General features: G+C 37.7%; 1 protein-coding gene across 1 annotated transcript in view; it reads right to left on the bottom strand.

Moving 5' to 3' along the window:
- Positions 1-23,196, bottom strand: part of GRID2 (glutamate ionotropic receptor delta type subunit 2) — a 4,699,489-nt gene that overhangs the window by 222,427 nt on the left and 4,453,866 nt on the right. The gene's annotated exons all lie outside the window — the stretch shown is intronic.

Below are 23,196 nucleotides of genomic sequence, written 5' to 3' on the forward strand. Positions count from 1 at the left end.
AGTAATCTTCACATCATTTTGAACTAGTTCTGAGCATATCTGGGAGTTTCCTCCTAGGTTTCTAACATAGCTAAAGAAGGCCTTATGATTGTTTTTTGAGTCTTTAGCTATTTTTCTCTCGAAATTTGCTTTGGATGATTTTATGAGAACTCTTAGTTTTTTACTTATATGATATATATATATATATATATATATATATATATATATATATATATATATGGGTCTACTTTAGATAATCAAAATACCACTTACCCAACATTTAAAATGCTGAGATGAAAGCACTGAAAATCCACTTAAATGAACACTTACATCACCAACAAAAAAACTACAGATAAGTAACCACTTGTCCATGTCCACCATGGTGAACTTTGACCCTTTCTCTACTGTAGTGCGATCTTGGAGTTGGCATATTTAGTTCATGGGGTGTGGAGGGAGCAGCCACCCACATAGGGGGTGTGGGGGTGAAGCCCCCCACACAGGGGGGGTCTAGGTTGAAGCCTCCCACATAGGTGGGTTTCATGTGGATCAGTTTTCGTGTTTTGTTGTGGTGCAGCCAAATGATTACTCACCTGTAGTTTTCTGTCAGTGATGTAAGTATTTATTTAAGTGCAATTTCGGTGCTTTCGTCTCGGCGATTTAAAAGTCAGGTAAGTGGTATTTTGATTATCTATAGTAGACCCATACACACATATATATATATATATATATATATATATATCACACTCATAGTTCTATTACTAACAATCTCCACTAACATACATCATGACAACTCATTACAATCAACCTAAAACAATTGACTAGAAATCACTTGATTGTTTGTTTGTTTGTGTCTTTCGGCTTTTCCCGGTTAGGGGTTGCCACACCGGAACTCCGGTCCGCTAATGATTGGCAGTAGATTTTTTACGTACCGAGTTGCCAGCTCTGATGCACAACCTTCAATGAAGGTATGCCCATTCACGCATGCCACCACACAGAAGACGCTCTAGCTGAGAATTGATTAAGTCATGAAAAAAAAAAACAATGAACACAGAGTAGCCAACTATCTAAAGAGAGAGCATGACTTAAGATATGGTTTCAACTGTATGGTATTGTTTAAACCATAGCCTTTGTCTGCCTGTAGCAGAATGATCCATTTATACTCAATTTCCTCTGTTCTGTTTACTAAATCACTCATTCTTAAACTTACAACTTGCAGCACCAATAACATAAATTGATGAGAGCTGTCATATTGCATCACATGCTTAGCCAGGGCTTTCCTATTATTTAAAGTTCTAATATCATAAATATGTTCTTGAATGCCCTCTTTCAATGAGTAATTTGTCTTCCCGACATAACTTCCAAATTAACTTACATTTTTGTGTTGAAATCACACTTGACATGCCCAGAGGTTATATCAGTTATGTTTGCCTTACAGGCAAAAAAAGTGCACTGCATTTCAATGTATAAAACAGTGTATTAGGGATTACTGCACAGGAAATATACATTGCTTTATAACATAGCAAATTTAGTTTGTTAATGATATGGATAGGATGTATCCTTATTTCATCTAATCTAGAATCAGATGATATTCATAAGATTAGATGATATCCCATTTCAAATATACTGGATGATGTCTTAATGTTTGAAAAGTACTATTTGGAAAACACTGCTATTTTAATATCCTGGGGAGGTGTTGCCAATGATGGCTTATCCAATAGTGCACTTTATTTAGAAACAACAGACTAGAGACCATGCTAACAACTAGTGCCCAGTGATGTTAATGAGAACTAATGTTAGAGTTCTGAATGAAATTCTATTGTGAAGAACAGGGTAGGGTTTATGTATGACTATCACTAAGAAGTAATCAGCATGTATCCCTGGAAGGAACAACGTTAGTGTTCTCTTGACTGATATTTAATCCTTCATTCCTATTCAATAGGGAAACAAGGTTTGGATGGATTATAAATTTGGACAGCATAAAAGTTTTTGACTCCAAGATAAATCTGCTGTTTTTCCATGTTATGATTATATGTATTAATTTTGCAAAAGAGCATATTAGTTGTGCTGCAGAGCAGATTTAGGAAGGACTGGATAATATGTTTTGAGTTATGGGGAATTACTAGAATATTTTTGTGATTGTTTTTGGCTGGTAGATTATAACTGTAATACATACATGGTTGCCTGACAATACCTCATTACGATGCATATGATACGATCATCTGATGCGATGCGAGCACAGACAATACCTATAATACCTACAGACTTGTCTTCTATGCTCTAAAAATAGCTGTTAATGGAAGTGACATAGACACAGTAGTCTGTAAAGGTAGAGGTGAGTAGTAGTACCCAGGCTGACAGTGAGACACCTCTGTCAGAGGATGTCAGACTTCCTATGGAAGGGGAGCTGGGAAGGGTTACAAGGAGTGAGTTGAGACAGGCTCAGCTCTCAGACCCTACATTGCAAGGCCTGAGGCAGGTAGCTACGGAGGCTCCTGATTCTCAAGGGAAGGAGGATTCTGTACACTGGGACAAAGGGTTACTATACAGAGAGTGGACCCCTAAGGGAGAGCTAGAAGGTGAGAGAGTACTGCAAGTGGTAGTGCCTAGAGCCTACCATCTGGCGCTTCTAGCCATAGCCCATGATATTCCCTTTGCAGGTCATATGGGCATAAAACATACAAAGAGGCGTATTATGCAGAATTTCTATTGGCCTAGAATTTCCAGAGATGTAACAAGGTACTGCAGGACCTGTGCAGTTTCAAAAGGTAGGCAAGGTAGGCGACAAGGTGAGAGCTCCTTTGATGCCTTTGCCTGTGATTGAGGAGCCATTTCAGAGAGTAGCTATGGATATTGTGGGTCCTCTGAGTACCCTAAGTTCCACAGGGAAAAAGTATATCCAAGTGGTAGTGGATTATGCTACACGGTACCCTGAGGCGGTGGCTTTGTCCTCCATTGAGGCAGAGAAGGTGGCAAATGCTTTGTTAGAGATTTTCAGCAGGGTGGGCTTCCCAAAAGAAAAACTGACTGACTGAGGTGCCAATTTCATGTCAGACCTGTTGGCTTGTCTGTGGAAGCCCTGTGGGGTGAAGCACATGAAGACCACCCCCTACAAACCCCAGACTAATAGCCTTGTTGAGAGGTTAAACTCTACAATCAAGTCCATGCTATGGGCATTTGCAGATCAGTTTAAGAGGGAGTGGGACAAATATTTGCCCCATCTGTTGTTGCTTACAGGGAGGTTCCCCAGAAATCCACAGGTTTTTCACCTTTTGAGTTGCTGTATGGGCATAGGGTGAGTGGATCTCTAGATTTAATTTGAGATGAGTGGAAGGTGAATGTGAGTCTCACATGTAGTCTGTTGTGACATACAGCCTAAACCTCAGGACAAGGCTCAGGAAACTCAAGGGCTTGGCCCAGGAGAATCTGGCAGAAGCCCAACAACAGAAAAAGGTGTGGTATGACAGGAATGCTCGATCTAGAGAGTATGCTGTGGGGCAGCAGGTAATGGTTCTCATTCCTGTCAGACACAATAAGCTGCAAGCAGCTTGGGAGGGTCCCTACAAGGTGGTAAGAAAGGTAAGTGATGTTAACTACATGGTGGAAGTGCAAGGCAGATGGCCAGGTCACAAATTGTACCATGTTAACATGATGAAACCTTACCATGATAGGGAGGCCCTTGTGCTGAGCATTTGCAGTGGATTGCAGGAGGAGTCTGAGGGAGATCTGGTGACTGATCTCCTTAGTGAGGCTCGGGCTGACACCTCGGTGGAAGGGGTAGCAATGTCCCAGCAGCTATCTTCTACCCAGGTTTGAGAAATCCGAGCAGTGTTGCAGGAATTTGGGGACATGTTCACTGGGAAACCAGGGTGCACCCATCTGGTGCAGCACCAGCTGGATACAAGACCCTAAAGGCCTATTAGGCAGGCCCCTTATAGGGTGCCTGAGAGTGTTAGACAGACTCTGAGGGAGGAGGTTCAGGAGATGTTGGAAATAGGGGTGATTCAAGAGTCCAACAGTCCCTGGGCCTCCCCAGTGGTGCTAGTGCCAACAAAGGATTGCAGTACCACCAGGTTCTGTGTGGGTTACAGGAAATTAAATAGTCACACAGAGTCAGATGCTTACCCTATGCCTAGGACAGATGAGGCCCTAGAGCAGCTGGGTGGGGCTAAGTATCTTACAACCATTGATCTTACCAAGGGCTACTGGCAGGTGCCCTTGACTCCCAGTGCTAGAGGGAAGTCAGCCTTTGTAACTCTTTTTGGCTTGTATGAGTTCACAAAGATGCCCTTTGGGATGAAGAATGCCCTAGCAACTTTCCAGAGGCTGGTGGATAATATCCTAGCATGGGCAGGAGGGTTTGCCCTTGCTTACCTAGATGATATTGCCATCTACAGCCATTCCTAGAAAGAGCACCTTCAGCATGTCAGGGAGGTGCTGGGCAGACTACAGAGGGCAGGGTTGACCATTAAGACGAGCAAATGTCAGGTGGGCATGGCAGAGGTCTCCTACCTAGGACATAGAGTGGGGAGTGGTAAGATAAGGCCAAAACCTGCCAAAATGGAAGCTATTCAGGCATGGCCTGCACCTGTTACCAAAAAGCAGGTGAGGGCATTCTTAGGGACAGCAAGGTACTACAGAAAGTTTGTCCCCAGTTATGATACCATAGCTGCTCCCCTCACAGACCTGACAAGGAAGAACAGGCCAGATAAGGTAGTGTGAACCCCAGCATGTGAGCAGGCTTTTCAGAAGCTTAAAGAAGCTTTGGGAGGACCCCCTGTGTTAGCCAGTCCAGATTACAGCAAAGAATTTGTTGTGCAAGTGGATGCTTCGAACCATGGGGTGGGGGTTGTACTTAGCCAGATTTCTTCAGAAGGGGAAATGTACCCAGTGGTTTATCTCAGTCATAGACTTCAACCCAGGGAGGAATGCTATGCAGCTGTAGAAAAGGAACGTCTAGCCATAGTGTGGGCACTGCAGAAACTTCAGCCTTATCTGTATGGAAGAAAATTCACTGTAATGACAGATCACAACCCTCTAACATGGTTAAACAGAGTCAGCCAGCAAAATGTCAAGTTGCTAAGATGGAGCCTGGGGTTGCAAGCATATGATATGTTAGTGCAGCTCAGCAGTGGTATTAGCAATGCCAATGTAGATAGTCTCTGAAGACAGGGAATGGGAAGAGGTACACCCAGATAGACCTAACCCTCTTAAGGGTTGCTTGATAAACTAGCTTGAGTTCTCCAGGGGAGAGAGATGTGAAAATTGGGTAGTGATGGGTGAAGGCTGCCAGCCTACACAAATAGAATTTGATACATAATTCTGGCATTTGTAAATATAAATGTAAAATACAGGCTTGTTTCTTAAATGAAAGAAAACACTGTAAAATGTTGAACTTCAAGATTGTAGCAACATTGCCATCTGTTGTAAGGAAAGCTAAGTCAAGCATTTGTTGCTGGTCCTTTGAAATTAAAATTAATTCATGACTGCCTTTGAAGTTAGAATTTAGAGTCGATGAGTCTGGAGTAAGCATCCTGCCTATTGTTTTAAGGCTAAAATTAATGACCAGAATTTACATGTGGAATGTCTTTTATTGCTCTAAGTGTAAAATAATGTAAATGCAGTTCTATGTGGCCTGGGAACCAGAAAAGTGTAAACAAATGATGCAATGTTTTATCAGAACTGCAGTTTCAATTTAAACAGTGAGAACCAGAGATTATTAAGCATTTTTTTGTCTTGATATCCATCTCATCAGCACTCTGCCTGTGTCTTAAGTAAGTTATTTCAGAAGTATGTTTTCTTGTAGTAATAGCTAGGAAATTAGAAGAAAGTTAGAGTATGTTTTTCTGTTATGTCAGAACTGTACTACTGATTTATTTTAAGTTTCTGTGTGATCTCTGAACTCTTGAGTAGCACTGTGGTGTAGTGGTATTGTCTTGTGTTTTTAGTAGTTATTATTAAATATTTTAAAAACCTTTTACCTGTGGCTGGTTTGTGTAGAGATAAGTTAAGCTCTAGAGTACATTGCATATTTATAAAGTTTATTGTACAAGGCCACTCTAATAAGCCTTGACTGAATAGTCACACTTACCAATTGGATAATAATATTACACAGTAATAATTGGACACCCTTTTAAGGGCCTTTGGGTAGCTGATAATTTTTAGGTGGTGGTGGTAGTAATTACTACTGTATCATCTGGGTAAATGGGCACAGCTGGAGAATCTGTGTCAGCCTTTCTCAGGAGTGTCTGTGAAGTTGTATAAATACTTATCTCAAAGTATGTGTCAGCTACTTGGGCAGGGGCATGAAGCACTGGTTGGACAGAGAGAGTACTGGAGGTTAGCTTGCCAGCTAGGCTGAGATCTTGACCCTATAGCTGTGCCAGTGGGGAGTCTTATTGGGGACCTTGAGAGCAAGGGAGCAACCGGCCCGACTGACTGTGATCTCTGTGTGCACATAAGGGAAATTGTACTTTACTGTGTGTATTTGTTATCCATTCATTTCATAAGAGATGCCCTCTCTGGTGTTAGTGGTGATGATTGAGGCTCCTTGATTGCTGGGCCAGGGAGCGGGCGTCACAGAGACTAACTGGGATCATACCATTGATAATTTGATGGCACCCATGCATGGGATAAAGCATTTAGGAGCTACAGGGGGGCAGATTATTGCTAATTATAGATTATTGATAAAGTCATACGCTGTTTTTATGATTGGTGATCTGCTAAAATGTACTATCACCTGCATAATGCAAGTTGTATGCAATGTTTAAATAATATTTCATCTACAACATGTATGTTAAGCCTTAAAACTTGCTTCATTTCTATGTCTGTTTCACTTTACCATTAGTCCTGGTATGTTTATTACTTGTTTATTTTTTTCACATCGTGTACTTGTGTCTGCATATTATATAATACTTTAATGTATACATTGCATGTGGCACTTTTCAAAATGGCATTCTCCTGAAATGGGCTTTTATGTCATTCAGAGTATTCCTCACAAGAGACTGAAATTTATGCAGGCATAAATAAAAAAATAAATCTGCAAAAACTTGTATTGTTTTCCCTGTATCCCAGGTTTTAGGGTGATCAGTGAATAGAAATGGAAATAGGTTTGAAATGATTTTTTTCATGTGCCTTCTCTTAAATGTTGGGTTATAGTGTGATCTCTGCAATTTTATGAAAGAGAGCTGTGAAGAAGTTGCTTAGCAATAATGCTTGCTTTAAAGTAAATGTGCCCAGAAATCAAGAATTAAGTTTGATACAGATGTTAAATGTCTGCAAATGCTCTTGCGCTTCCCAAAATGTCTGGCTGTAGAACGGAGTTACATAGGTGGTGCATACCTATTTTAGTATCTTTGCCGTATCATTATGGCTGTCTAAGTAGGACTGAGAGAAGGGAAGTGACAAATTTTGATTTGGACTGGAGCTTGTCCTGCTGCTTAGAAATCATCTGTAATTTGGCACCTTGGAGAGCTGTGCATAGTTAGTGTAATAAGCAGTTCAACTCTGATTATGTAAATTGTGCCTCCAAGTCTAAGGATGGGAGACAGTACAGAGAATTAACTCTCATCTGTGTAGCTATCGCACATTGTCAAGTTTCAGTTTAGTCAGATATGCAGATGATTACAGCAGTAGGAGAAATACCAAGAAGAAATCATGCATTACAAATACTTGACATCTAATGTCCTTCCTGCAGGCCCTGCATATGGCTATCTGCCTTTGTTAATCCAATGCGCCATCAACAAACACCTGTTACAGTCTCTGACACTGACACTGCAGAGGAAACTATTTTGTCAATGAAATGAATAGTAGTAAAATGTTAATATGATGGTTGGGTCATAGGATTTAAACAGCATCTTGTTTTCAGTTTCATTTCAGTTACAGTAGCAGTAAGACACCTTTCAGTTTTGAAGTACCTATTTTTCAGCCATGCACAATTTTTTGGTCTTTATTCATAGAGTTTGAACCTGCCATGTCAACTGTAGGCAAGAAGCAATTCTAACTACACTAGAAAAAGCTAACTTACTAATAATATATCTTCATTGTAAAAAAAAAAAATCTTGACACTTTGAAAAGAGTATGGCTTAAATCCTACATTTTAAGAATTCAGGAAGATTACTAACTTGTTGGTAGTTAAGAAAAGTGAAGAAGGGAAATAAATGAAATAAAGAAAATAAGAATGCTTTTTGTTTAGACTGCCATCTTCCTCTTTCCATTGTTTCTATATTTTATTTTAGTAAAAAATACTGCTAACAGGCCTTTAACTAATTAACTACATTCTTTTTTTTTTTAGAAACAAGTATCACCTAAAAGTCTTAGCCACATAGCCTCATGCACACTCTTATTATCATAAATATATCACACAGTTTAGTTTTCTTACAAATGAGAAAAAGGACAGATGTAATTATCTGAAATAAAAGTAAAAACAAAAAGATAACAGAAGAAAAGTACTGCACTTAGAAGAAGGATCTTATTACACGTGGCACAGACAGACTAGAATACTGTAATACTTTGATAAGTACGACCTTGGTTGAATGATTCAGCTAGAAAAGCAATAATAGTGGAGTCACGGTGCTTATTTTTATTAATTTGGTAACAAGTTAAGCCCACTAGCCACAACTGCTATACAAATGGATAACCTGGAACCATTTTCTGCCTTGGTTACATGTTTAGAGTGACACAGTCTGCATTTTTGAAATAAAGGAAATTAACCCCAAACTTCATGTCCAAGCATGTTAACTACTTAATCTACCTTAATTCCCTTTGGTTTAATACCAGGCAAAGTAAGTTATTATGCTGTACCCAGAGAAAGCAAGAAAGTAAGATTTTGATGGTCCATTATGAATGATTATGTCGTGTTTAATTGACACAAATTTTATTCAACTCCTAGACTTCCAAAACATTGGCAACTCCAATAAATAAAACACATACATACATTTAAAAAACACCTACTTCTAACACTACCCTAACTCTTACATACATTACCTATCTATGCACTTACCTTAATCCAAATCCTAACACTAAATTCCTATCTATCGCACACTTACCTTATGGAGCTATACCGCAGACGGGCCAACCAAAACAAATTGACATTTTGAACTTTGCAGTTTTGAACTTTCGTGGTTTACATACTTCACGCAATAGGGGTCGATGTCTTCATATTCACCTAAAAGAATCTTCGCACTCATAATAGGAACCCTGTATAGAGTCTATATTAAATACTCGAAGAGGGGTTTCATCGAACGCCTCTTCATCAACCCGTAAACCACAAAAACACAAAACAGCGAATGTGCATATAAGATATTTCTTTCCCAGGGAAATCAATCGCTTACCCTAAACAAAAAAAACACATTACTACAAACTATACAAAGTGTGGGGCTTCAGCCCCCACACCCGTGAACATGAGGGACTGTGCCCCCCACACACCCCCTAACTAAATATACCAACTCCAAGATTGCACTACAGTGGAAAAACAGCAAAGTACAGAGGTGGTCAAGTGATTTCTTTCCCAAGGAAAGAAATTACTTATATGACTGTTCGCTGTTTTGTGTTTTCGGTATTTAATGGTTGATGAAGAGGTGTTCGAAGAAATGCCTCATTGAGTATGTAATAGGAATCCTATATATACTGCCATATTGTTCTCTAATGCAGAAATACTCATAAATTACTTAAATATGAATAACAGCAAATATGTTTGTATCATTGCTCTCTACATACCCTGTGGCAACAACATCTCCATATTGGAAGATATCCTAGCCTGGATTTATTCCAATATTGAAAAAGAAGCTGTCATACTAGGCAATGCAAATATCAACCTGCTAGAACTCAACTCCAACCACCCATTCTCAAATATTCATCTTTTCAACTTCACCCATCTCATTGACTCCCCCACCAGACCTTACAGAAGCAATGACAACAGATACATTTTTGATTGGATTCTGGTCACTAACCCCAAGAAAATATCCCTGCTGGGATACTCCCAAACACCCTTAGCGACCATCTCCTTGCCTTTATAAACTGTGCTTCCCCCTCTAGTCAAAGCTAAGATCGATATAAACAAACAAGGAATTTGACATCATTCAACCCATAACCTTCTACAATATTCTAAAAACAACAGATTGGCACACACTAAAAACTCTCCCTCTTGATGAAGGTGTTGATTGCTTCAACACCACCTTCATGAATACACTAAATAACCTCGCACCTTTACATGGATGGCGAATCAAAACTAACCATGTCCATTGGCTATCAAAGCCTACTAGACTACTCGTGCATGCAAAGACAAAATATGGAAGTTATGGCAAGTACATAGACATACGTCAGTCCTACTAAAATTCAAACAACCTTGCAACCATGTAAAAAAGCTAGTCAACAAAGATAAAAAAGAACACTACCTGAAACTACAATCTAACCACAAGTAGAACCCAGAGAAATTCTGGAATTCCATTACATAAGTACTTAACTAAGGCAGAAAAAGAAAATCACCCTTACAAATCTTCAGAAAAAATAGTCTTTCTTTTTAATACATTCTTTATCAACTTCATAGCCAACATCACAACAAAATTTTCTCAAACAAATGACTCTACTTCCCACACTTCCCCACCTAAAACACCCACTTACTCCCCCTCTACTACTAACACCCAACATTCGCATATACCCAAGACCCACTCCACTTCCACTTTTAGTCTAAAGTCCTTCTCAGTGTTAACTATAAAGACTTCTACTAAAGCTAAAACCTTGCCCTAATGCCCCTGATGACATACCCTCAGAATACCTAAAAATTACTGTTGCCAGTATCACTTACCCCGTAAATATACTTCTCAGCAGATTCATCCTTGAGTCCTTAGTTCTCAAAACCTGAAAAAAGGTTTTCCTTGTCCCCCTTCGTAAAGGTGGCAATAATACTGACATCACTAACTTCTGACCCATTGCAATTCTTTCCTCTATCTCCAAAATGTTAGAAAAATGCATCAATATTTAACTTCTTTGCTATCTTCTTGACAACCCACTACTTTCACGCATGCAACATGGTTTCAGACCTGGCCATAGTACTATGACTGCCCTTCTCTCCTTCATGGATACAGTCAACAGAGCCTGTGACCCTGGCAAAATTGTCTCTTCCTTGACCTATCAAAAGCATGCAACACTGCTTCTCACCCTGTACTTATCACTCAGCTTTCTAAGATTGGTCTTTCCCGCCCCTCACTAAACTGGTTCTCTAGTTACTTAACTAAGAGGCAACAGGCTGTCAGATGGCAAAACTCCATCTCTCCTTTTCTCAACACCACTACTGGAGTTCCCCAAGGCTCTATACTTTGGACCCTCCTATTGAGCATATTCATAAACAATTTTCCCTTATCTCTGCCTCAAGGATCTGTTATATAATACACAGACAACTCTACTACTACTTCTACTGTCTGCTCTGCCAACTACATCTGTGATCTACTACAACTAAATCAAAAGGCCTTCTTCGCTGAATCCTGAATTTACAATTACCACCTAGCCCTGAACCCAAATAAAAACAAAATCATACTATTCACCCATAAGAAAAGAACCTACTTAAATAAAACTGAGTTCACCATATACACTCATAGTAAGGCTGTAATCGAAGTCATTAACCACACAAAGCTCCTTGGAGTCACTATCGAAGAACACATGACATTTGACCTACATATACAACACCACATTGGCAAAACAGATCTTAAACTTGGAATCTTCTATAGGAATAATCACTTTCTAAGCTCGTACACAAAACTAACCCTAACCACAACTTACCTCTTACTCTCACTCATCTACAGTGCACCTCTGCTTACCGACGTTCAAAGCTCTTCAAAATCCAAAATGGAGACATGCTACAATAAAACTGCCAAACTCACATCTAATTCTAAATACTCCACCCATCAATGCACTGCTCTTAAGTCACTGAAATGGCTAGAACTACCAACTATCTCTCTTACTTGTAACTAACCACAGCTCACAAAATGCTCTTTAAACCCCTAGATTGTCCTGCCCTGAGTTCTATATTTAGCTGCTACCTCCCAAACAGGCCCCTTAGATCAGGGGATCAGAAACTCTTGCAGGTTTAAAAACCTAACCTCCCAGATGGCCAACTTCATTATTCATGCTTAATAGCCAAAAACTGGAATACTCTGCCTCTGTCAATTAGAACAACTCAAAATCCTACCACTTTCAAAACTTTTCTTCAGAACTACCTATCCTCAATCTTGAAATGTACCTGCACCAAGCACCCCTTATATTATATATGCTATGCTGCTTCTTGTCAACCTTATTTTATGTGGTGGGAAAATGCTACTGTAGAAAGAGATTATAGAGAAATTACACAGTGTAAATATTTGCTTGAAACTTTCTGATTTTCAGATTATACTATTGTACACTTCTCTTATGTTTTTAATCTGTATTTTATACATATTTATTCTTTGCAACTCACATTTTATAATTCAAACTGTTAAATTCATGTTCTGTGGAGCTTTTATACCTGGACCTCCAGTTAAAATAGGTTCTTTGTGGTCCAGTGGACGTTCCTGGTAAACAAAATGCAAATAAATAACAAATAAATAAATCTGTTTGCGTCTCCAGCAGTTGGTCAAAATGCACATTGATTGACATCTGTTTAATCAACAACATTTGGCTGACATATGCAACTGGTCAACAGGTGTGTGAGATCGACAATCCTAGGAGAATGCTCATTTTCCCCTGGGACTGTGCAATCTCAGAGTTACTATGTATGTATATAATTAGCAGGGGCTGTGGGAGTGCAGGTGAGCTTACCTCCCCAGTAAAAAGTGATGTTGTTTTCTTTTTTTTCTTTTTTTTTTGTAAGTACAGTTGTATGGGATGAGTTTTTTGTCAGCTACATGTGGTTGATTGTCAACATTAATTTTTTTTACTTTTGTGGTCAATATAAGTAGACCCATACACATGTATATATATATATATATATATATATATCTATATATATATATATATCTATATATATATATATATATATATATATATATGTAATGAGTGTGTATGTGTGTGTGTGTGTGTGTGTGTGTGTGTGTGTGTGTGTTTGTGTGTGTGTGTGTGTGTGTGTGTTTGTGTGTGTGCATGTATATATCTATCTCTCTCTCTCTCTCTAACGACTCTAAATCTATATATTTCTCTACATAAAAGAGGCAATGGGGAGTCATAACTCTGTATCTGCTGCTAAGGTCTTTACTTTTGAATAAACTTTTTTTTTACCTTTATACTCTAAGTAGTAGAATGAAACTCATCTTGAATCACTGTTGGAGCTTTAGGTCTAAAATTATACAACCACTTTAACTGAAAAAAAAAAACTAACCAAAACAAGCACTTCAGCATAATGCCGTCTTTGCTACATGCTGTGTAGTAATTGCCTTCTTCGCTCTATCACTTTTCAGTCATTTATTGCTTGATACTAAGCAAATCACATAACTATATGAAAGATGTGTATCACCTGAGAAGATACAGTTATGCCTAATGAATCTTATCCAGTGAGTTCATAATGTCAAATTCACAACTTGCATATGATCCTTGGACTTGTCTCAAACTGATTTATTAACTTATTTGGATGCCAGTGGAGAAGAAGTTAGTGGGAGCAATATAATACATAAGATAATGTAAATTATACAATGACTGTCCATTAGTATTCCAAAACGTACACGGTGATTGGCCAGCTTAACCAGCGTGCCCGTTGTAAATCCGACAATATACCAACAGAAAAGGACCAGTCACTCAGACTTTTTTCCCATTGGTATATTGTCCAAGTTTTAATATTTTTCTATAAAAAAAAAAAAATAAATCTGTAGTCCTGACTCCGCACATACGAGAAAGACAGTCTAAAGAAAATACAAGGAAACTCAGGTACGTTATATGAAATTAAATACACGTACCTGATTTCCCTTTTATTTTTTTCAAGCTGCCTTTCTTGTAAGTGCAGAGTCGGGACTGCAGCTCTCCTACCCCTAAATTGCCCCAGACTATTTTTTTTAATTAAAAAAAAAAAAAATGAAAGAAAGAAAGAAAATAGAACAACAGAGAACTTCTTTCCTCCATTGCTTACTTTCCGAAGCACTGATGTACTGGGTATGCGTGGGGACGCAAGACCCATATGCATGCGCAGTACATCAAAAAAAGCAACAGGATCTCTATGAGCCAAGGAAGGACAACACAAAACCTTTATACAAGGACATTATTTATGAAAAGTAAGTTTTTTTTTCTTAAATAATGTCATTGTATAATAGCAATAACCCACGTCTGGGTGTGGGCAATGCTGGATTTACCCACGGCTGTCTTTGTTTGGTCACTCGGGCTTCACTCTTGTGACCAAACCACACCATCCGTGGGTAAATCCATCATTGCCCACACCCAGATGTGGGTTATTGCTATAGTAACACATGTAAATTAAACATTCATGTCATCTTTAATAGTGCATTGTTAAAAAAATAAATAATAGCATCCTAAACTGGTTTACATTACATAAAAGCATACATTAACTGTTTATCTCCTATAAAAGAGATTTCTGTATTGCACATTAAAGATCAGATTTACCTTTTTAGCCTTCTCAGTGACAGTACCCTCGTGCTGCCTCTCACCCAGAATTTGGTTCAACTGAAGAGGGTTCAGATGATATTCAGTAAGAAATTAGATATTCTTGGCTTCCTAGCTTACTTAGTCTTCAGAAACTGCTCTGCCTCCCCCCCCCCCTTCCTGCTACATGTCACTTCCTGGGGGTGGAGTTATGTCTTGTTTCTGGGCCATGAAGAAGCCACAATTTTAAAGACTACCATTCTGGACCATGCTGATGGGATAGTCAATACACAAAGCAGAAGCAAGCATAGAATATTTTTACTCATAATAGTTTCCCTTGCCTAGAGAAATATTTCCACTGACCTTAAAATGATGCCACCCTCTTCAGTTTTTTTAAAGTATCTTTCATAAATGCATAGGTGCATACTTGCTTCAGCATGGGACTACAGTTGTAAAACTTCTAGAAGACCATTAGGGAACGGTCTTGTTACTGAAAGTACAAATCTGTAAATGTGTTAATCAGGGTCATTAACCTCTAATTCCGCTTATTTACTTTTAGAAACTGAAGAATGAGCAATGTGAATGCTTTTAGCAGATGGTAACAAATGAATCAACTGTGAAAAGTGACACATTTTCAGTTTTTGATATAAATAGTAACAGCCTGCCTGAATCAGATGGAATAAAATAAGGTTAATTTGACTACTTGAAATAGTTTACAACATAGTTCTTCTGGAATTTACTTATGGTTTACAATATTAAAATTAATACAGTTTTTATGTGCTACTGACAGCCATAGCTGTATGAATTCACTTTTTAATTCTTTGACTTTTTATACTGTTTTCACGGCATGTGGCTTTGTAGAAATAAGTAAAATAAATAAGGTAAAATGTTTTCTTCCTACGTTTTAATAAATAAGATTAACTAGAGACTTAAAGTGTTTTTTAATTGATTCAATTAAAAATGAATTAAAACACAAGTTAAAGTGAACCAGTTAAGCAATTTAATGAAATATTTTAGCAATTATAAATTCACAAGCTTCCATTAAAAAAAAGGGGCAAATCCAAATCCACTCCTTGGTTATCACTACACACTGCCCACTAAACCACTCATGAAAAAAAAAAGATAAAGGCTGGCATACCTGGAATGCTAACAAAAACCTTACCTCACAACAAACCTATTACACTCCAAGAAGTCTCACTGAATGTTATTCAAGACATGAAAAATACTTCACAAACCATCAAAATCATCATGCCAACTCTCCATAAAAATTATTTTCAGGTTAGTCATAATTCTTCAGACCAAGTAAACCTTCCCAACCCTGTCCAAACCCCAGTGAATCTGACTATACCACTGCCTTTGTTTTCAAATCTAATTTCATTAAGTTTGTTACATCACATACCAGTGGCAACCCTACCCACAATGCTCTACATATTCCACTAATGACCACAAATCCTAACCCTGTCTTTGTTCTAGCTAGTCATACTTCACAAATTGAGTTATATATTTTTACCAGCATGCCACAGCACTAGCATGATATTATCTACTCACAGAATAAATTAAATTAGCAGCTAAAGGTACAGCATACCCAATATCCATCTTCTTCCACAAATGCATATAAGACTCATCTGTCACAAATAACTGGGGATGCCCTTATATAATTACACTTCATAAAAGTGCCCATCTAATGATCTCAATACTTTCAGGCCTATAGCTGTCTTATCTCCACTGTCTAAGCCCATAGAAAAGTGCAGCCTTTCCAATGTGCTACAATATCTTCTAACAAATAATCTACTCTCCCTATCACAACGTGGTTTTCAATCATCACATAGCATTAATTTGACTCTCCTGTCTTTTATTAATATAATACATTACCACAGGAATAAAAATAAACTAGTATAAACAATATTCCATGGTTTATTAAAACATTTGACACTGCCTCAGAACACAAACTATTCAATAAACTCTCTGTCATGGTTTGTCTTCCTTCTCAGTAATAGGACTTAAAGTGTCAAACAGAAAAATGCCACATTTCCCTGTCTCCCTATATCTGTGGTAGTCCATCTAGGGTGCCTTATTATTTAACATATTCAATAACGACCTGCCCTTACATTCTGTAAACAGGTCTATATTAAATTAGTGAATGCACTAAATTACGAACGCTATATAATCGACCCACAATACCTGAAAATCCAAAATGTCGAACACACGGATCAGTGATTTTTTTTTACATTCCCCCTACTTAAATATACCAATTCCGAGATCGGACCACAGTGAAGGAAATGGTAAAGTCCCAAAAATGGCCCAGTGATTTTTTTCCCTAGGAAAAAAAATCACTGTTCCGTGCTTTGGGCATTTTGCCACTTCACGTAATCATGCTTGACAAAACAGCATTCGCAAATTTAAGCGTTCACTTAAATAATAGGAACCCCTGTAAATGGCCCCATTGTCCAATATGCAGATGACTCTACAATCATCTGCAAAGTCTATCAATATCTAAACTCCAAATCTTCACACAGACTGCTTTCATATCTGTAGAAACTTGTCTCAGAGGTTCTAATCCTTATTCAATGTCAAGAAAACAAAACTTGAGGTTTTTATCCTCAAATTTACTTATAATACAAAAATCAATGTCTCTTTCATATCATCAAATGGAACCAGCATTACTGTACTCTCCCATACCAAATTATTTTGATGAATAATTGATTACAAATTGAAATTTGATATTCATACTCAAGAAGTCACCAAGAAAGCTCATCAAAAACTTGACATGCTACATAGAGCCAAACAATACTTCACTGACTATACCAGAAAATATATACCCTCAGACTCTTTTCTTCCAGCTCTGTTATATGCAGCATCTTTTCCAACCAACCTACATTCAACCCAAATATCTAAAGTTAACCAAACGTACAACAACATTGTCAAATTTCAAACAACTCTTCTGCTCAAACTCAATGTGACCCACTTAAGAAACGTATCCAGCTTGAGTTTTCTAGCTACTGCAAGTCTATCCATTTGAGACATGCCCATAAAATTCTTTATTGCCCCAATGTGTCCAGCTGTCAACACTCTTTTATTGTGGTAACTTCCAACCAAGTTCCTTAGATCCTCAGAAAAATCATTGTGTAATGTATCCATTGGCACCTCATATGGCAAGGCTCTATACTAAACTCTGGAATTCTGTCCCATTGCCAACTTATGAAATCTCCAACCCTAGACTATACAAATCTCAATTAAAATCATACCTCTATTCCAGCTGGGATATATTACTGCTCTTCCCTCCCAGTTGTGATCTCCTCAAATACTAGGATACCTGCCAATATCTACTCTGATACCCATTCTCCAAGCAATCATCATCTAGTTGTCATTCCCTCAACCACTGGTTAACTTTCAAAGGGATACTTACTCACTATTCTCATCAGCAGTCCCTCCTCCATGCTGTTAGCATCATTTAAGAGTAAGTACTCACCTAAAACCAGAGGATCTTATGACCTCAGGAATAACTTTATATTAAACCAGCTCTTCCATGCTGCCCCTGCTCGTCTACATCGACTCCTTCATCTGTCATTGCCCCACTTCCAATGCGATCCTTTAGCAATGCATCTTCTTTTTCTGCTAGAATATCTGTCCTTTACTCTCACTCCAATACTTATTATCTCTCAAAGTACTTATATTACTGAAATCATGCTACCCTCCTTTACCCCATACCTAAACCCACTTTACAAATGTAAATATGTTCACTTTTTTTTTCATTATTCTTTTCCAATACATAAGTAGAAATTGCATATATCCTATGCTTTCTTCTTTATTTCTACTGCTGCAAAGTTTTTAGTTTCAGTCTGTATTGTTTACTTTAAAATGTAGCATACGATATTATGTAAATCAACAAGTCTGATTGTCACTGTTTGTAAAGCTGACTTTCTCCCCAGGCCTCTGCTGAAAAGGGTTTTTTATGACCCAGTCAAACTTTCCTTGTAAATAAATGCAAAATAGATACACACATGAATAAAAAAAAAAATAACCATAATCACAAAATATATTAAAGCGTCAAATAAGGCTGCATCATGACTACTCAAAGGCTATGCTTTCATACTGTGATTGGGGCAATGATTCTGTACAGCGTTACAGAAGGTTATAACGTACATAATCTCCCATCATGATCTCCAGAGTAGAAAAAAAACAAAACAAAACAAAAAAGAAACAAAGGAAAAGAAAGGGGAGAAGGATTTCTACCCTAGGAAACACTGATATACACTATATGGAACATACGGGAAAACAAAGGAAGTTGCCTAAGAGACATGAAGAAGGAGAAAGTTGCTGCTACTGCGGATGTGGTATGCAGAGATCTAGCGTAAGGGGCTGAACTCTACAGTCTGCTGTTGTAGTATATACAATGAGATGATGTTGTTGTTGTTATTAGGTTATTTCTATCTTCCAGAAATCATTTACAATATACAGTCTGTGGCCAGAATGACAAGAAATATTTTATACCCTAAACTGAACAGGTATTAAGTCTCTTAGTTGGATAAAACAATTAGCTGGTGAGGGCACAGTGCTGATGTCACAACTGGTGATGCATTTAGAAATATGGATTAATTTTAAGTAAATATTATATTATATTATGGGTTTATATGAGAAAAAGAAGAAGAAAGTTTACCTTTGTAGCTCAGGATCAGATACTTTAGGAAGACTAGAGCTGGAAACACGGTGCATGTTCAATGATGACTTGGGAGATGTCACCAAGCTGGGAAAATGTGCTGTCATGGCATTATCATATCAAAAAATACAGCCTCTCACATTTCTGTTAGACAGATGGGCAAAACAGAAAATCAGAAGCCATTGTGCTTCTCAAAACTGTCAGAGATGGGATACCGATAGAGAAGGGATAGGTGAAAAAAAATAAAAATAAAATAAATCACAAAAAACGTTAAAAGAAAACCAAGCAACACTTAGAAAAGAATGGAGACTAAAACGTTATCAAAATGACGAAGTCAAAATAAATTAGAAGAAATATATATGGATTCACTTTAGAAACTTGAAATACTGAAATATCGAAATTCAGTATTTCGAGCCCATAAAATGGAATTCTGAAAAGAACAAAAACTCAGAAACGCAAAATTATAAATCTCACATACTGGAGATTTTGAATTAGCGCTTCTGCTGTACAAAAACACACACTTTCCTCCCCGTACACAAACACAAGCTCTGTCCTACATAAAAGCAGGGGACAAGCCCCCATGCACCCCCAATGTGGGGGGCAAGCCCCCCCACCCCCCCTACTTAAATATTCTAACTCTGAGGTCACACTACATACAAAAACACACAAAACACCACCACACAAGCTACATTCTCCTCGCACACACACACACATCACAGCAACAAAACATACTAACACACACCACAGCCCCTACCCAAAACCCTTAACACGTAAACACTTACCTGAATCCATAACCACAGTGAAACACCAGAAGCGTTAATTCAAAATCTCCAGTATGCGAGGTTTTGAGTTTCGTGCTTCTGAGTTTTCGTTCTTTTCAGGATTCCACTTTATGGGCACAAAATTCTGAATTTTGATATTTCAGTATTTCGAGCTTCTAAAATGAATCCATAACTATATATATATATATATATATATATATATATATATATGTATATATAAACTATCTATATATATATATCTATATAGATAGTTATATATAGATATATAAATATAAACATACCTCTTAACTTGTATGCTCAATTATCAGGGAAAAGTCAAAAGCAATGGGAGAGCAAAGAACCAAAACAAGGGATAATTTTTTGTTATTACTTGAACTTGGATCACTAACAGAACAATACGTTTTGCATCACCATGCATTTTCTAAGGAACAAGAATTATGAAAGGCGATTTTCTGGCATTAATTACTGACTATAATCCTTAGTAAGTTATAAGAAAATCACTTACAAGGTACAGGATAAAATCAGGCAAAATCAGGGAATCTGCAAAATTTGGGACATCTGAAAGCTGTGCTGTTTGTGACAGTGAAAGTACACTAAATACAGTCTAAATACAAAAATAAGTACAACTGTACAGCTGCAGTGAAGTCTAGATTATATACTGATTTTTTGAACTATATGGATGATATATCTTAACTCTTTAGTCTTTCAGATATAGAACAGACCATTAATCTACATCTGTTTTCTTATTTCTTCTGTTTGTATATTATTTATTGACATTTACATTGGATATAAAAAGTGTGCACACCCCTGTTAAAATGCCAGGTTGTTGTGATATAACAAAATGAGACCACAATAAATCATTTCAAAACTTTTCCCACCTTTAATGTGTCCTATAACCTGTAGAATTCAATTGAAAAACAAACAAATCAGTTAGGGGAAACAATATAAAAAATAAAAAATGCACAATAAGCTGGTCGCATAAGTGTGCTAATACTTTGTTGAAGCACCTTTTGATTTAATTACAGCATTCAGTCTTCTTGGTAGGAGTCTGTCAGCATGTCACATCTTGACTTGGCAATATTTGCCCACTCTTCCTTGCAAAATCACTCCAAATCTGTCAGATTGTGAGGCCATCTCTTGTGCACAGCCCTCTCCAGGTCACCCCACAGATTTTCTATTGGATTTAGGTCTGGGCTCTGGCTGAGCCATTCCAAAACTTCTGGTGAAGCCATTCTTTTGTTGATTTGGATGTATTCTTGTGGTCATTGTTGTGCTGAAAGGTGAAATTCCTCTTCAAAAGTCATTGGTTTTTGGAACTGTTCATAATTCTATCCACATTGACTAAAGCCCCCACTCCAGCTGAAGAAAAGCAACCCCAAAGCATGATACTGCCACCACCATGCTTCACTGTGGGGGTGGTGTTCTTTTGGTGATGCGAAGTGTTGCTTTTGCAGCAAACGTACCTTTTGGAATTGTGGCCAAAAAGTTCAGCTTTTGTCTCAACAGACCACAACAGATTTTCCCACATGTTTTTGGGAGAGTAGATGTATTGTTCTGCAAATTTTGGCTGGGCTTGGATGTTTTTCTGTGTAAGAAAAGGCTAAAGGCTCCATCTTGCAACCCTACTCCATAGCCTAGACATATAGAGAATATGGGAGATTGTTGTCACATATAGTGCACAACCAGTGCTTGCCAGAAATTCCTGCAGCTCCTTTAGTGTTGCTGTAGGTCTCTTGGCAGACTCCCTGACCAGTTTTCATCTTGTCTTTTCATCAATTTTGGAGGGATGTCCAGTTCTTTGCAATGACACTGTTGTCCCATATTTTCCCCACTTTTTGATGACTGTCTTCACTGTGTTCCATGGTATATCCAATGGTGTGGAAATTATTTTGTACCTTCTCCTGACTTATCCCTTTCAACAATAAGATCCCTTTGATGATTTGTAAGCTCTCTGTGAACCATGGCATGTGCTGTAGCAGGCAACTGAGTAAATGTCAGGAAAATCTTACTAGGACAGCTGAACTTTATTTGGGGTTAATCAGTGTCTCTTTAGTTGATGGCAGGTGTGTACCCAAGAAGCCTGAATGTTGTAATTAAATCCAAAGGTATTTCAACAAAGTATTAGTTTAAGGGTGCGCACACTTATGCAACCAGCTTATTGTAGGTTTTTTTTAATATATATATTTTTCCCCTAATAGATTTGCTTGTTTTTCAATTGAATTGTACAGGTTATAGTTCACATTAAAGGTGGGAAAAGTTTTGAAATGATTTATTGTGGTCTCATGTTTTATATCAGAAAAACCTGGTATTTTAACAGGGGTGTGTACACTTTTTATATCCACTGTATTTAATGAGAAAATCTGACTTGAACATTTCAGACCCATTTTCAGTGGAGGCCCAGGGAGAACAGCTCTAGCATATTACATGAAAGCAAAACAATGGAATATAAAAATATAAACATTTGATATGGATTGTCGTCTTTACAAGTACAATCTACTAACAGAGATGTAAAGACTGACATTATTACAAGTATATTACAATACAGTATAATACAGAGTAACAAAAGAAATAGAAGATTGTCATGTGAGAGGACTGAGCTTAATTTGTGTTAATTAGAGGAAGCAAAGAGAGAGAGAGAGAGAGAGAGAAAGAGAAAAAGAGAGAGAGAGAGAGAGAGAGAGAGAGATCTGGAAGTAAATGTAAGATAAGTAAGGGAAAATATATGAATTCAAAATAAATGAAGAGAGACAGTGATGAGTTGAGAAAAAAAGATTATTAATACATTGACAATGTGTCAGAGACAGAACAGAGCAAAGAGTGGTTAATAAAGAAAGTTTTATATGTATACAAGAGAAGAGAAAGGCATGCTTACAAATTACAAATGAGAATTTGAAAGGTAAGATTTCCAGCAGAGGAACAGGAGATGGTAATAAGGTAAAGAAGATGAACTGTAAATGATTATAGCTCGGGGAAGTGAAGAGGATTGCTGCAAGGAAATGAGGAGAGAGAGAGAGAGATACAACTACAGTTAGAAAAAGAAGGTGTAATGAAAGAGAAAAATAGATTATAGGATAAATTGATTATAAGATGAAGCTAGAAGTCTAAACCTCAAAATGCACCCACTCGAGGCACTCCTAAAAATGGAGAACATCGACATCTGTGCAGTGACAGAGACTTGGTTCAAGGCTCCAGAGAGCACCCCTGCATTACCAGGCTATAATTCATGCC

Source organism: Protopterus annectens, chromosome 2.part0 (genome assembly GCF_019279795.1).
Source record: "Protopterus annectens isolate FY-2018-M chromosome 2.part0, PAN1.0, whole genome shotgun sequence".
Lineage (NCBI taxonomy): Eukaryota > Metazoa > Chordata > Ceratodontiformes > Protopteridae > Protopterus > Protopterus annectens.